Below are 13706 nucleotides of genomic sequence, written 5' to 3'. Positions count from 1 at the left end.
TATTTAAATCTCCTTCTGCTGAGGTGAATGGTGAGCATTCAGAGAGGTTTACCTATGTATTTCTTCCCCAGATCTCCTTGACACCAATTTTCCAGTCATGTTCTCAACCAAATCCCTGACGGCCCAGCCAAGCCATTGGCCACAGCCCGTGAATCAGTGTATAATCACACCTCTGGCCATTTCTCTTTACAAGTGAAATGGACAGTCAGGTGCCCTGCCTGAAGTTCCTTCTTCTGCCCCCGGCCCCCGCAGAGGATTTCTCTTCACTCGGGCTTTCAGGGAAGTTTCAGAAAGGGTCTAGCATGCTGCAGTTTTTCCCTTTCACATGGTGTCTGCATATCAAGCAGAACTCTCTGTAAACTAGCCGCAAGTTTTCTCTCTTTCCATTTATTGATTAGCGGGAATTCCCTGGTAGAGGGGCACAGGTGTGGCTCAGAGAGAGAGCCCATGCAACAGGAGAGGGATCAATGGTATCTGGGCTACCACTTCTCTGTTAATTGATTTTTGCCTGTGCTGGGCCTTTGTTGCAGTGCACAGCCTCTCTCTAGTTGTGGTGTGCGGGCTTCTCACTGTAGCGGCTTCTCTTGTTGCAGAGTACAGGTTCCAGGCACTCAGGCTTCGGGACTTGAGGCACACAGGTCTAATTGCTCTGAGGCATGCGGGATCTTCTCATATCAGGGATTGAACTCATGTTCAACTCATTCTTAACCACTGGACCACCAGGGACGTCTTCGGATTCTTATTGAAAGATATAACTCAGGAACAGGCTTTCCAGGTGGTGCTAGTGGTAAAGAACCCACCTGCCAATGCAGGAGACATTAAGAGATGCAGGTTCGATCCCTGGGTCAGGAAGATCCCCTGGAGGAGGGCATGGCAACCCATCCCAGTATTCTTGCCTGGAGAATCCCGTGGATGGACAGAGGAACTCAGCGGGCCGCAGTCCATAGGGTCACAAAGAGTCAGACACAACTGAAGTGACTTTGCATGCATGCATGGATAATTTGGGAACAGCCAGATGGAAAGAGGCATGGGGACAAGAGGACGAGTATGGGGAAAAGAGTCAGACACGACTTAGTGACTAAACAACAAAAATATTCCATTCTATATATCTTCTACACCTTCTTTATCCATTCTGCTGTTGATGGACACTGAGGTTGCTTCCATGTCCTGGCTATTGTGAGCAGTGCTGAAAAAGATACATACACCCCAAGGATTCTGGGTCTTTAAGCTCGGAATTGACTGAGGGATACTGACTCTGTTTTTTCCTTGATTTTGTTTACTTGATTTAGAACTGTTTCATGTATACGGATCAAGTAAGAATTTGTCAGACTTCCCGTTTCTTTCATTTCTAGGAACACCATGATCAGTTAGCCAGTGCTCATCTCTATTGAGTCAGACTGTTCTGATTGCAGCATTGACTTTACTGTCCATTACGGTGAGCACGGCCCACCTTGTCTTTGGTGATTAAGTTCCTACTCAATAGACATGAGTTTGAGCAAACTTCAGGAAATAGTGGAAGACAGAGGAGCCAGGCGTGCTGCAGTCCATGGGGTCACAAAGACGTGGACACAACTTAGCAACTGAACGACAGAAGCCTCTTAGGCCTGCTGCCCCTTGCTCCAGCTACCGCACTGCATTGAGGTTTCCCGCTTCCGTGGCAGCGGCTTCCACTGTAACCTCCGAACTTCAGAGGAGAACCATCGCAGAGCTGGCTCTTCAAGGCTGCTGAGGCTTCCTTACAAAGTCGCATCTCACAGTCGTGGCGGAAGCTGTGTGTTCTGAACTCTCCCAGGGTATTGGTGAGCAGGTCTCAAATGATAAATCCATACAGCATTCCAATGTAAGTCTTTGAGTCCCTTTCTCTGAGTAAATGGTCTCTTCTCTGGTGCAGAGAGCTCCTTGTGTTTCTGTCGAGATAAACACAGACAGGTGGAAAACTTAGCAGTGACCTAGCAGAGCGGAGTGGGAAAAACTCAGAGATATTCTTCTCTGAGAAGGCCTTCAAGTGTCTCAACCTATGGAGCCTCAGAGGAGGGAGAAAATCCCTCACACAGAGTCCCAGGTGCTCCTGGAATCACTGTAGGGAGTAAGCCAGATAAGGAGATGCTCTTGGACCTCTGGTTGGGCCTGACACAGTCTGGAGGGTCCCCCTCTGGGGTGTCTGTTTTCCTTAGGAATAGCCTCAGCCATGAGGTCTTGTGTGTGTGTTAAACCAAGTATGTCCTGTTTATTTGTTCACTTTTGGCTGTGCTGGGCCTTCGTGGCTCCGGCTCTTCTCTAGCTGCGGTCCTCGGCTCGTCTGCAGTAGCTCCTCTGGCTGCAGACCATGGGCTCTGGGGCGCTTGGGCTCAGCAGTTGTGACTCCCGGGCTCCAGAGCGCAGGCTCAATAGTTGTGCAGCGCATGCTCGGTTGCCCCACGGCATGTGGGATCTTTCCTGATCAGGGATCAAACCCATGTCTCCTGCAATGGCAGGTGGATTCTTTACTACTGACCCATCAGGGAGGCCCAGGATCATTTTAAAGCAAAGGCACATCTATCATTCTGTCTAAGGATGGCGGTTACTCTCCTCCCCAAAACATTCTGTCTCCACGCCTGGAAAATTCCATGGTGGGTGATCCATGGGATCACAGAGAATCAGACATGACCAAGCGACTCAGCACACCATGCTCACGGTGCTACTGCTTCTAAGTCACTTCAGTCCTGCTTGACTCTTTGTGACCCCATGGACTGTGGCCCACCAGGCTCCCCCGTCCATGGGATTCTCCCGGCAAGAACACTGGAGTGGGTTGCCATTTCACTCTCCAGGGGATCGTCCTGACCCAGGGATCGAAGCCCCACCTCCTGTGTCTCCTGCATGGCAGGCGGGTTCTTTACCGCTGAGCCATCGGGGAAGCCCCCCGCCCAGGGTCCTTGAGGACACTTTTGAGCAGAGTGAGTCTGGCAGCTCCCACAGTGGGGGTGGGGTGTGGTGTGAGAGACACCGTTATGTGTCCTGATGTCACCATCTGGCTCAGATTAGTGCTCTGGACACCAACTCCTAGGCAAAGATGGGCTCTGACCTGCCTGCTGGGCAGTCAGTGCAGGGCCTGCAGCCCAGGAGAACTCTGGGAGGACGGGATGGGCCACATTCCCTTGGTCCCACACTTCCAAGGGGTTAAAATGGCAAATGTCAGCGTATGTGAATTTTATCTCAAAAACAAAAAATTTAGGAGAGGATCCTACCCCTTACCTTGTGTAAAGCTGGCACCAAAATGTCGCTGGGAGTGCACGTGAATGTCCATTTCTTCACGCCCTAAGCACTCTCATAGCAATTACACGGGGGCCGAAGCAGGCGTCCACCCATCTACCCATTGTTCTTTCCTTTGCTCCTACTATGAGCACTTTCAGGGGCAATTCCTCGAGGAGCGGCGGCAACACTGACAAGCCCAGCTGGACCCGTCCTGCCTGCCTGTCAGGTACTCAGGGATCCACAGGACGCACGACGTGAGCGCAGGAACCGGTCCAGGGCATGTGGTTACAGCAGAAGGAGGAGAGTGTCAGGGGTGGGGCTTCAGAGGGGGACCCTGGGTTCACCTGCGGAGGGTGGGACGGACTGTGGCAGATGGCCAGTGAGTCTGGCTGTAAGAGGGGACGGAGCAGGTTGATGGGGAAAGGGGAAGAGGCCATCCCATGCAGAGACTGCGTAGGCAGATACAGGGAGGCGCGAGCAAGTCCCAGTGGACCAAGAGTGATGAGGGGACAAGCGTGGAAATGAGACAACAAGGAGCGGGGGAGAGGGAGCTCTTGGGGGAAGGTGAGACAAAAGAGACGGTAGCTTTTCTGAAGACTTGGTGTGTTCTGTGGTATCTTTTCGGGTTCCCACGTGGCGCTCATGGTGAAGAACCCATCTGCCAATGCAGGAGACATAAGAGATGCGGGTTCGATCCCTGGGTAGGGAAGATCCCCTGGAGGAGGGCATGGCAACCCACTCAGTATTCTTGCCTGGAGAATTCCCATGGACAGAGGAGCCTGGCAGGCTACAGTCGATGGGGTCGCAGAGTCGGACACAACTGAAGCGACTTAGTAACCCTGGACAGACGGACGTGGTGTCTTTCCCCCCAGAGTCTGGACTGAAGAGGCCAGGAGGGCTCAGGGCACTGGAAGGGAACAAGCAGTAACTGTTCATGACATGTCTACCACCTGTGCTTGCTTCTTCCTGCTCATATTTGTGTGGACATCAGCCAGCCCCATTTTCCCACGTCCCTTCCTGTGTTTGCAAAGGAAAAAAGTTTGAGAGCTAGCCATGATCCCTCGGTCCTCAGGGCAGCATGAGCGCAGCCCAGAGCCATCTTGGTTGCACAAGGGCTTTTTTTCCCCCTCCTTTTTGAAAGCTCTCCTGTAATATTCTACTCTTAAACTTTTACTTATTTAATTTGGCTGTGCCAAGTCTTAGGTGCAGCACCAGGATCTTCCACCTTCACTGAGGCTTTCAAGATCTTTAGCTGGAGCACGCAAACTCTTAGCTGTGGTGTGAGGGATCTAGTTCCCCGACCAAGGTTGGAACCCAGGTCCCCTACCCTGGGAGCGAGGAGTCTTAGCCACTGGACCACCAGGGAGAGTCCCATGGTAAAGATTCTTGTGAACGTCATCCTTTCCTGTTAATATCATACCCACCACGTTCTGCCACCAGAACTTCTCTCTCCCAGGAAACAGTGATGGAGGTTAGGATAATTTAGATATAATATTTTTCTGTGTACCCCTGTGCCCCCAGAATAGAGTGGACTCAGAGTTACAGGTGAATTTCTGCTATGAGACCATTCCCCCAAGCAAAATAAGGACAAATGAGGGCCTTCCGCCGTAAAGCCCCGTCAGTGGTCCCACGTGAATGGGTTGACCAGACTATTTCCAGGTGAGAAAAGCTAATTTTTAAGGATGGGCGGATTTGAGGTGCTTGCCATGGGCATACATGGGAGCCAGAGCTGGAGCCAGCTGCTCAGCTCCCTGACTAAAAAGCAGAAGAAGCATCTTTGAGATTTCGGCGAGGAGCATCCCTTCTATGACAAGATTTCCAGAAAGGAAGCAAAACCGCAGACTTGTCACCTGTCAGAGAGTTCAGATACTTCAGGTTCTGAAAGAGAAGCAGAGAGTTAACCAGAACAAGTGTCTGGTTACCATCGACTGCTCACCACATTAAAGAATGTTTCCAAGGAAGATGAGGAGGAGGAAGAAGACAGTGTTATGGATGAGACAGAAATGAATCTTGAAGATGGCAATAGTGACATCAGTGAGGAGGAACAAGTGGCAGCAAAGTCTGCTGACACGCAGAAGAGTGTGGCCTTACCTGCAGACCCCGAGGGAAAAGATGGGCATGGGCCACCGGGCACATCAGAGGAATCCCCCGAGGAGTTTCAGTTCAGTTCAGTTCAGTTCAGTCGCTCAGTCGTGTCCGACTCTTTGCAACCCCGTGGACTGCAGCACGCCGGGGCCTCCCTGTCCATCACCAACTCCCAGAGTTTACTCAAACTCATGTCCATGAGTCAGTGATGCCATCCAGCCATCTCATCCTCGGTTGTCCCTTTATCCTCCTGCCCCCAATCCCTCCCAGCATCAGGGTCTTTACCAATGAGTCAGTTTTTCGTATCAGGTGGCCAAAGTATTGGAGTTGCAGCTTCAGCCTCAGTCTTTCCAATGAATTTTCAGGACTAATTTCCTTTAGGATGGACTGGTTGGATCTCCTTGCAGTTCAAGGGACTCTCAAGAGTCTTCTCCAACACCACAGTTCAAAAGCATCAATTCTTCGGCGCTCAGCTTTCTTTATGATCCAACTCTCACATCCATACATGACTACTGGAAAAACTACAGCTTTGACTAGACAGACCTTTGTTGGCAAAGTAATGTCCCTGCTCTTTAATATGCTGTCTAGGTTGGTCATAACTTTTCTGCCAAGAAGTAAGCATCTTTTAATTTCATGGCTACAGTCATCATCTGCAGCGATTTTGGAGCCCCTCTACATAAAGTCTGTCACTGTTTCCCCATCTATTTGCCATGAAGTGATGGGACCAGATACCATGATCTTCGTTTTCTGAATGTTGAGCTTTAAGCCAACTTTTTCACTCTCCTCTTTCACTTTCATCAAGAGGCTCTGTAGTTCTTCGCTTTCTGCCATAAGGGTGGTGTCATCTGCATATCTGAGGTTACTGATATTTCTCCTGGCAATCTTGATTCCAGCTTCTGCTTCATCCAGTCCAGCATTTCTCATGATGTGCTCTGCATATAAGTTAAATAAACAAGGTGACAATATACAGCCTTGATGGATTCCTTTCCCAATTTGGAACCAGTCCGTTGTTCCATGTCCAGTTCTAACTGTTGCTTCTTGACCTGCCTACAGATTTCTCAGGAGGCAGGTCAGGTGGCCTGGTATTCCCATCTCTTGAAGAATGTACCACAGTTTGTTGTGATCCACACAGTCAAAGGCTTTGGCATAGTCCATAAAGCAGAAGTCAATGTTTTTCTGGAACTCTCTTGCTTTTTCCATGATCCAACGGATGCTCGCAATTTGATCTCTGGTTCCCCTGCCTTTTCTAAATCCAGCTTGAACATCTGGAAGTTCAGGGTTTACATACTGTTGAAGCCTGACTTGGAGAATTTTGAGCATTACTTTACTAGCGTGTGAGATGAGTGCAATTGTGCTGTGGTTTGAGCATCCTTTGGCATTGCCTTTCTTTGGGATTAGAATGAAAACTGACCTTTTTCAGTCCTGTGGCCACTGCTGAGTCTTCCAAATTTGCTGGCATATTGAGTGCAGCACTTTCACAGCATCATCTTTTAGGATTTGAAATAGCTCACCTGGAATTCCATCACCTCCACTAGCTTTGTTTGTAGTGATGCTTCCTAAGGCCCACTTGACTTTGCATTCCAGGATGCCTGGCTCTAGGTGAGTAATCACACCATCATGGGGGATAGATTCATCCTTAAGGGATGATGCCAAGGTACGTGATTCTGAAAATCAAAAGAAATTCTTTCTCTTTCTGACTTACTTCTGTCTGTAGAATATGCTCTAGGTTCTTCCACCTCATTAAGACTGACTCAAATGGGTTCTTTTTTAAAACTGAGTAACATTCCATTGTATATATGTACCACAATTTCTGTATCCATTCTTGTCACTGGATATCTAGGCTGCTTCCATGTCCTAGCAATTGTGAAAAATGCTGCGATGAACATTGGGTGATGGGAGGGAGCTTCAGGAAGGAGGGGATACATGTATACCTGTGGCTGATTCGTGTTGATGTATGGCAGAAACCAGCACAATATTGTAAAGCAAATACCGTGCAGAAAAAAAAAAAAAGGAAATTCCTATGATATAATCTTCTTCTCAGTAAGATATTTCTTCCAAACCATAAGGGGTCTTGTATTCATTGCCAAGACCTCTCTTCAGATGGTAATATCAGAACAGCCTGTCTAATGACAATGCATATGGATTCATTATATATCTTTTCTTTCCAACGTCTACAGAATCGCCCTCTTTGTACTTTCAGTATAACCCAGTGGGTGACATTCTGACTTGTGGTTACCCCCTTTGGAAAACTAGTCTTCCCACTTGGGAGCTACAGGTAGCCATAAGTTTATCCCCCCTAAATATGCCTCCTAAACGTGCCCTTTGTCCAAGATCAACCCCAGTCTCTCAACTCCCCAGAGCCCTCTTTGCCCCTCTTCTACCACGATCAGTCCACTAGAGGGCACTCACGCTCCTCTTTTGCCGTCAGTTCCATTCAGTTCAGTTGCTCAGTCGTGTCTGACTCTTTGCGACCCCCTGGACTACAGCACACCAGGCCTTCCTGTCCATCACCAACTCCCAGAGTTTACTCAAACTCATGTCCACCGAGTCGGTGATGCCATCCAGCCATCTCATCCTCTATCGTCCCCTTCTCCTCCTCCTCACATGAGGTGGCCAAAGTATTGGAGTTTCAGCTTCAGCATCAGTTCTTCCAATGAACACCCAGGACTGATCTCCTTTAGGATGGACTGGTTGGATTTCCTTGCAGGCCAAGGGACTCTCAAGAGTCTTTTGCCATAACCTGAGACAAATGCCCGTGTGTTCATTGCCACAACCACCAGCCCTCACTCTCTAGATTTGCTCTGGGTGAAGCTCCTGGGACAGACATCAGATTCCCGCAGGAAGAACCTCACGTGGAGCAGGTGGCAGGATGGACTGGTGACCTGGAACCCACCCCAGGACCCAAGTCACTGCTCAGGGGGACGGCTCCAGGCACAGTGGGCAGTGTGGGCTGGACACAGGTGCCCAGACACCTAGGCCACCAGCGTGGGCACTGGAGGAAACGGCTGTGAACCTGCGGCCCCGTCACTCAGGATCTGCACATGTGCCCTTGGCTGGGCTGCTGAGGAACCTTCCAGAATGGACCCTCCACAGCAGGAGACGAGTCCTCCTGGGCACTTCAGGAGGCCTTGTGCTGGGAAGGGTCAGGGGAGATGCGTCTATCATTGTGACACAGGTTCTCCTGGGGGCTGAGGGGGCAGCTGGGGTCCCAGGTTCACCATAAACTCCAGATCAGGACCCGGGGTGCTGGGACGGGGAGGTCCTGCCACCCCGCCTCTCAGGACACCGTTCCTGTGCTTGACACTCTTTCACACTCCCTGCAGTGCAGGAAAATAGATCCCAGAGTCCCTTCAAGTAGACTGGAAAATGTAGGTGCACAGGTGAGATTCAGCAGGTGGCCGTGAGGAGAGGGTGGTGTTCCTGAGGGGGAGCAGTTAGATGATGAACATACTCCCGTGCACTGTCCGCCCAACTGCTGCCGCTGAACCAGTGGGTGGGCGGTTTTCCTCGGAGACTCCAGCCGCGTCCCTGCAAACGTCAGAGACTTCTCACTTCATTCCTGTGCTTCCCTGTGACTCAGATGGTAAAGAATCCACCTGCCAATGCAGGAGTCGCGGGTTCAATTCCTGGGTCAGGAAGATCCCCTGGAGAAGGAAATGGCAACCCACTCCAGTACTCTTGCCTGGAGAATCCCATGGACTGAGGGGCCTGACGAGCTACCGTCGTCCATCCGGTCGCAAAGAGTTGGACTCGACAGAGCGGCTAAACAACACTGCTTCATTGCTTCTAGCCGAGGTGCCTTAACTCTGTTCCCCCACCCAGTCCTGCTTCAAGCCTGTGTCCTGACCACGCTTGGGCAACTCAGTTTGACGGCCTCAGTTTTCCAGATACACCCAGGTCATCAGAATGGTCATTGCCACCTCTGACCCCACCAGGATGGAGGCTGAGTCCTGCCCTCCTGGTGGGCTGTGCGACCAGGCTCTCAGCCTCCATATCCTGATTATCAGCCAGCTCCCAGGATGATGGCAGCAACTGAGCAGAGGGAAGAGGCAGGGATGATTGTTACCCATCCCTTGTGTCTGCAAGAAGACCTCTCTGGGAGGAAGCCAGGAAACAGCTGAACTTCCTGTCATTCGGAAGTGGCAGCACTGGCTGGGAAATTTAGCATGGAACATACGGGTGTGGTCCTGTTTTGCAGACACAAGATTTTGAGTGTGGAATCATAGGTTTCCGTTGGGTGTCACCATCAACAACAATCCTACCCATGTGGGGCACAGACTGAAAATTCCTCACCCCAGGGAAAGGTTGGCGTGGGGGCCAAGGCACTGCCCGGCTCGCCAGGGCAACCCTCTGTAGGGACAGCTGCTGCAGAGACGTGGTCTCTGTTGGGAATAGCAATGCGTCCTCCCTGGGCATCAGTACCCGGCTCCCTGGCTCCCTCCCTCTCCCTGCAGTCCCCAGGCCACCTGCCCATCACAATCCCATCTCAACCCTCATAGCAGGCTCCCAGCAACTGTCCCTGGGACATCACATGGCTCCTTCCGTCTCTTCAATTTTTCTCCCGAAGCCTGCCTGGTGCTGTGCAGGGTCCTGTAGGTGCCCTGAAGGGTGTGTGTGTGTGTGTGTGTTTGATTGACCCCTGCGCAGGGATAATATTTCAAGCTGAAGGAATTTGACAGTCGTTTTTAAATGTTTATTTTAAATGCAAGAATTCATGATTAGGACTTCTACGTGGACTCAACCAGGGTCTGTCTTGGAGACTGGATCACTCTTTTTAAAAAAAAAAAAAAATATTGATTTATTTTATATTTACTTTTGGCTGCACTGGGTCTCCATTGCCGTGCACAGGCTTCCTCTAGTTTCGGCGAGAGGGGGCTTCTCTCTGGTTGCAGTGTGCAGGCTTCTCCTTGCAATGCCTTCTCTTGTTGCAGAGCACAGGCCCCAGGGTGTGTGGCTTTTAGGAGTTGCTGCATGGCTTAGTTGCCCCGTGACAAGCGGGATCTTCCCAGCCCAGGACTCGAACGTGTGTCCCCTGCACTGGCAGGTGGATTCTTATCCACTGGACCACCAGGGAAGTCCGATCCCATGACTCTTAATTGAACAAGCAGGTGGATGGAAAGAACAGGACGAGATGTATGAGGAGGGAGCTGTTAGGTAAAAGACCAGGACACCAAAACAGTGTCTAACAGTGGTCCAGCGGATAAGACTCCCCCTCCAACGCATGGGACACGGGTTCGATCCCCAGACACGGGTCTGGGAAGATAGCACATGCTGCAGAGCAACTAAGCCCGTGGGCCACAACTACTGAGCTCCTGCACCGCAGCTGCGGAAGCCCGCGTGCCCTAGAGCCCATGCTCCACAGCAAGGGAAGCAATGGGAAGCCCGGGCATCACAATGAGCAGCCCCTGCTCGCCACAGCTAGAGAAAGCCTGCGTGCAGCAACCAACACCCAGGGCAGCCAAAGAATAACTAATTAATTAACTTTAAACAACGCAAGGCCCTAACTTTAATCAAGCTTTTCACTGAATCAGCAGAGGGATAGTGGTTCCGTTATATGGTATGGGGAACTCTCGGGAAAATCACTGGGGAAACCAGAAAGAACCCAAGACCCTCATTTGGACATAAAACCTGACGATGCCTATTAGACACTGAAACATTCTGGTCACTTGTCCTGCGGAGGCCTTACTTGCTCTGCCCATAAAGATGGGGACTTTCTTTCAGTCTCTCAAGCCTGTTATCTCCCTGGTCTTTCGTTTCGCCCTTAAATCCCATTACAACAGACTTATTTACACTTTCATGTGGTTCTCAGAAGGCTGGACTCTTAACAGAGCTGACAAAGGCAGTGTGTCGCAGTGGAAAGAACAAGGACTTTGCATCAGGCGGATGTGGGCTCAAATTCTGCCATGAGTGCTTTCAGCCTCCCTGAGAGCAAGCAAGCTGTGAACCCTCCCTGGTCCTAACACCTCCCTCAGCGTGACAACCGAGATCGGCCCTGTGTGGAAGAGGACCTTGCAGGACGCCTGGTTCTGAACAGGTGTCAGCTGCGACGGATTTTCCTGTCGTTCCCTTCAGCTGAGCTTCTAAGAGTGGAAGCAGAGAGCGGTCCACTGGTTCCTCTTCCTACCTCCTCCCCTCGGCTGCCGTCAGTGTCCGCGTCCCCAGTGGCTGCAGCATAAAAGCCCCACGTCCTGAGCCGGTTCTGCAGACACTACACGGGGTCCCCCCACCCCCATGCCTTCCGCCCATTTCCAACTCTGGGCCTGGGCTCACGCCCCTCCCTTAATCAGAAACGCGCCCCTCATTTCTCTTGGAGGGTTCACATCCCAAAGACCCTCAAGGATGAACTCAGGTTCATAAACCATCACCGGTTCACCCCGTGCCTGGGATTCCAATCCCAACAACACTCACTTCCTAAACTCACTACAGGAATTGTCGTGAGGAACCTGAGGAAGTGTAGCTTGTGTTTTTCTTCCTTTGGCCACACTGTGCAGTTTGCAGGATCTCAGTTCCCCAACCAGGCTAGGGCCTGGGCTCCGGGAAGTGAAAGTGCTGAGTCCTAACAGCTGGACAGCCAGGGAATTTCCGAAGCTGTCGTGTGTCCTTTGAAATCTGCACAATCTCTCAAGAAGGGGTGTCTTTGCTTCCCATGGCTGCCGTAACCACCCAGCACACACAGAGCACAGTCCTGTCGTGCAAGTCTGCAGTGAACCCGACGGGGCTCGAATCCAGGGTCAGTGGGGCTGTACCCCGTCTGGAGTCTTCAGGGCAGGATGTGTTTCTCTCCCTTTCGCTGGACTCTGGGGGCTGCCTGCATCCAGGGCTCACGGCCCCTTCCTGTGTCTTCACAGCTCATCACTCCTGCCTCTGCCTCTGCTCTCACGTCTTCCTCTCCTTCACTCTCTTGCCCCTACTTCACCAGGACCAGGATGATAACACTGAACCACGTGGAGAATGCAAAAATAGAGTCCCCCCACATCACCATCCTTCACTTCATCCTGTCTGCAAAATCTCCTCCTTTGTTGTGTAAAAGGAGGGATTCACAGGGTCTGGGGTTAGGGAACGGGCATTCTTCCTTCTTCCGTGCAGAGGACTCAGAGTATTGTGGGGTCAAGACCACAAGGGGATCTATTCTGGAGCAGGTCCCCCCGACCTCATCTCAGGGTCCTTTCCTTCCTCAGTGTAGGCACAAAGTGTTTGCTGAAGCCAAGAGCTCCATTTCTAAGTTTTGCTCTTTACACTTAAGGCCGCTGCCAGGTCTCAGCCTTTGACTGCAGGAGGTGAGGGTCCCCTGGCCTCTCACACTTGGCTGTCACTGCTGAGTGACAGGAGCGAGCCCGTCCTTCTCTCTGGTCCAGGCTCAGGTTACCAGCACCTGATTCCACACTCCTTCTCTCTACCACCCCCCACACCTCAACCCCGAGACAGCATGCCAGCTGTGCACCTCTGTTCTTATCCCCACTGTTCCCCTCGGATAAAATGTCCAGGATACCGGTGCCCTACTTCCCAGTCCTGTGGTGAGTGATCTGATCCGGAAACAACTTGCAGGGCTGGCTTCCGAGCAAGAGCCACTGCTGGAGTGGATGGTCTCCAGTCCGGCTTCCTGGAAGCAGAGCGAGAGAGGATTCCGGAGTTTCCTGGAGGGGTCACTGGCGGGAATCCGGGCAGCACAGAGCCAGGAGCTAGCCAGGGTCAGGTCTGGGGCGGGGGGGGGGGTGGCATGCTGCAGCCTTACCGAGGGGCTCTGAGCACACACTTCAGCCCACGGCCGGCCTCACTTGGGGCTCCAGAGCCCTGCGCTAGGCAGTCCTGGCTGCTGGCTGCTCCCAGGAGTGGGTGGGGGGCAACTGTCTGAAGAGGGACTGTGGCTCAGCTGAGCGCAGTCTCTGCAACAGAGTGAGGCCTCTGTGAGACCACTGAGCAGCCTGGGTACAGACACCACACCGTGCACCCACGGCACTCACTATATCGTATAAATACTTTGAGAGAAAAGGATGAGACTCTCTGGGAACCAACATCAGATGCTTTGGAAGCAGAGGTGGCAATTAGGATTCTGATCTGGGGTGAGATGAGAGATTATAAGACGCCAAAGCACATGAAAGGAAGTGAAAGTGAAAGTTGCTCAGTCGTGTCTGACTCTTTGCAACCCCATGTGCCGGGGTCCAGCCCCGGTGGATCCAGGGTGATTCGAAGGTGGGGACGGAGTTGGCGTCTGTGGAAAAATACATATTTAATCACAGATATAGAGAGATTAGAAATGGATAGTGTAGTAGGAAGATTAGTGGAGAAAAAGAGGCTGAAAACTTGGATTACGTGGAATAGCATCCATGCTCCAGATGGGAATTCAGCCAGAAAAACGGGAGCAAGAAAGAAGCGACATGAGGGAATCAGTC

Source organism: Ovis canadensis, chromosome 14 (assembly GCF_042477335.2).
Source record: "Ovis canadensis isolate MfBH-ARS-UI-01 breed Bighorn chromosome 14, ARS-UI_OviCan_v2, whole genome shotgun sequence".
NCBI lineage: Eukaryota > Metazoa > Chordata > Mammalia > Artiodactyla > Bovidae > Ovis > Ovis canadensis.
This window is presented reverse-complemented; position numbering follows the sequence as displayed.